This window comes from Cryptotermes secundus, unplaced genomic scaffold (assembly GCF_002891405.2).
Source record: "Cryptotermes secundus unplaced genomic scaffold, Csec_1.0 scaffold152, whole genome shotgun sequence".
NCBI lineage: Eukaryota > Metazoa > Arthropoda > Insecta > Blattodea > Kalotermitidae > Cryptotermes > Cryptotermes secundus.
The window spans coordinates 416,118-418,827 of NW_019720705.1; the positions used below are offsets into that span (position 1 = coordinate 416,118).

Here is a 2,710-nt window from a genome sequence, read left to right on the forward strand (position 1 = left end):
GCTGGACCAATGTGAAAGGATCCGTGGCTAAGGGGGTAGGGTTGCTTCTCCAATGAGATACAGCCTGTCATAGGAAAATGGGAGGCGCCAGGCAGGGACACATGTGGCTACATGACGTACCGAAATGTTTCTTTTGGGGTGCTGTGTGGGCGGATGTAGTATCTGTGCCCTGGAAGCATCCGCTAGTTACCTAATTGTGCCCAAGAACAGAGGGCTTGCTGCACAAGCATCGGTACAGTGAGTGGCGTGGTCTTGGGGAGCCGCATGTTTTCTAGGAAGACGAGTTCGTGTACTCAAGAATGAAACTGAGAAGGACATCGAAGGATCTGAGTAAGAAGGCACAAAGGAGATACTGAACTTCGATAGAACTGCCGAGATTACCCAACAAAAAGCTTTGAAACCTGGCTCAGCTTTGCAGAATTTTTGTAGTTTCGGTAGTTCACTTCTGAGGCGACAGCTCGCCGTCTGGAAATCCACGTTTCTGGTACCTGGAGCAGCAGGTTCGTGTCATAATCAATATAAAAGACATAAAATTTAGGCTTAAATTGTTCACTTTTATTCGTGATTGCAAAATGTTTAGAATTTGTCCTTCTTCTGGTATTCTGAAGAACATAACGTTTCGGCAAACGGATATATTCTAGTCCTCAGGCGATAGGGCGGAAGGTACCTATTATAAATGACACAAATTCCGTCCCAAGTGCAAACAATATATATTNTTAGTCCTCAGGCGATAGGGCGGAAGGTACCTATTATGCCTGATCCAATAGACAGAGCGAATATCAATCACTAGATAACCAATATAGGTGTAACTGGCTCTACACATCCATCTGAACGGCAGATAATAGGAAAACTTACACAATCTGTGAAATGTATCGGTGTTTGTGCATTTGATTTCACGCAATCTTAGATGAACGTATAGATGTACTTGTACTGACTTGGTTTGCCCAGTGATTTAGGTTAACTCTTTCTAACGACCTAAGAGGACAGGTGCATCAAATCCTTTCATCTGAAGTTGAAAACAGATTCAATTTCTCAGACGTTGTGTTACGTGGAATGCGAGACTCTGGTCAAGTTGGAAACAGTTGGTAATCCCTTTAACACTGACGTTTACTTTCACGTTAGGTTTAAGGTTCTTACTGCGCTGACGATGGNTATTATGCCTGATCCAATAGACAGAGCGAATATCAATTACTGGATAACCAATATAGGTGTAACTGGCTCTACACATCCATCTGAACGGCAGATAATAGGAAAACTTACACAGTCTGTGAAATGTATCAGTGTTTGTGCATTTGATTTCACGCATTTATTTTCCACTTCCTTTCCTTTCTTAGTTTTAGATCTTTCTACGAATTTCCAAAGATTTGTTTCTGCAAAACTTTCTGATATTGCCCTTTCAAAAATCTTAGATGAACGTATAGATGTACTTGTACTGACTTGGTTTGCCCAGTGATTTAGGTTAACTCTTTCTAACGACCTAAGAGGACAGGTGCATCAAATCCTTTCATCTGAAGTTGAAAACAGATTCAATTTCTCAGACGTTGTGTTACGTGGAATGCGAGACTCTGGTCAAGTTGGAAACAGTTGGTAATCCCTTTAACACTGACGTTTACTTTCACGTTAGGTTTAAGGTTCTTACTGCGCTGACGATGGCACGTGATGCCATGTGTACTCTGGTAGAGACTTACCAAGACTTTAGAGAACCATGCTACCTCTATTTTAAGACGTAAGAGCGACAGAGCCAGCAGGTTGAGTCAGAATATATGCCAGACAAAATGGCGTCATATGCAAAGAAGACTAATATTTATATACTTTCAGTTTCCTGAAATTTGTCTTTCGTAAAATATCTGTTATTATGCTCAAAATTTCAAAATTGAACACTAATCTGAGCCATTTAAATGAACGCCACCTTCACACACTATTTCTCTGCATGCAATTTATACTTAAAGCCCCAGCTAGATTTAAATCCCACAGGTTGTCTCTGTCTTTGACCTTTTCTGTCCCATAACTTGTATACGTTTCCCATTTCCTCCAGGTATGTGAGACCCAAAATGTCCCGCTCGTGAATTATTGTAGCGTTGGACAGACCTAGGGGACAGAAAATATTCCTTTAGAGTTAGAATCTACAATTAACTGCAATCCGTTACTGAAATTGTAATAAACATGCCTTAATATCAGAATAACGTTAGTTGCTCGCTTGATTGGTAATTTTTATTAGTTCTCATTAATGATGATGTGGAATATATAAGTCATTGCAATTTAGAATGTCGTATAACATGACAAGGAATATGTATAGGCCTTCAAAGAAGAGATACAGGCATTTAATTGTAGACACCTAATGTAGAATGTAGAAATGCGACTAAGGGACAAGGCTATTGTATTTGTAGAAATCCCACGTAAAGGTAAGGTAAATTTGTCCCTGTGTTTAACTAATTAAGCACTACGCCATGAAGGTGTCTGGGGGAGTGGATGTATAGATCCACATTTTCTTGATTTCGGCACTAGCTGGAAAATTGATCAGCTTCACGCCCCGGAAGGTTTACACTCGGAGAATGAACACTCCTGTACCTATTGGATAGGAGGTTGGGTGTACCCCAAAGTCGGTCTGGACGTGGAGAAGAGAAAATTCTTTGCCCTAACGGGACTCGAACTCCGAACCCTCGGTCATCCAGCCCGTAGCCAATCACTATACGGGCTACCCTAACCGTTA

General features: G+C 41.1%; 1 protein-coding gene across 1 annotated transcript in view; it reads left to right on the forward strand.

Annotated features, from left to right (window-relative positions):
- The first annotated feature begins 223 nt into the window (after nt 1–223).
- Nucleotides 224–2,710, forward strand: part of LOC111871107 (doublesex- and mab-3-related transcription factor A2) — a 25,775-nt gene continuing 23,288 nt past the window's right edge. The window contains exon 1 of the mRNA XM_023863921.2: nt 224–500. The gene's annotated coding sequence lies outside the window, so the exon portion shown is untranslated. The remainder of the gene's footprint in view (nt 501–2,710) is intronic.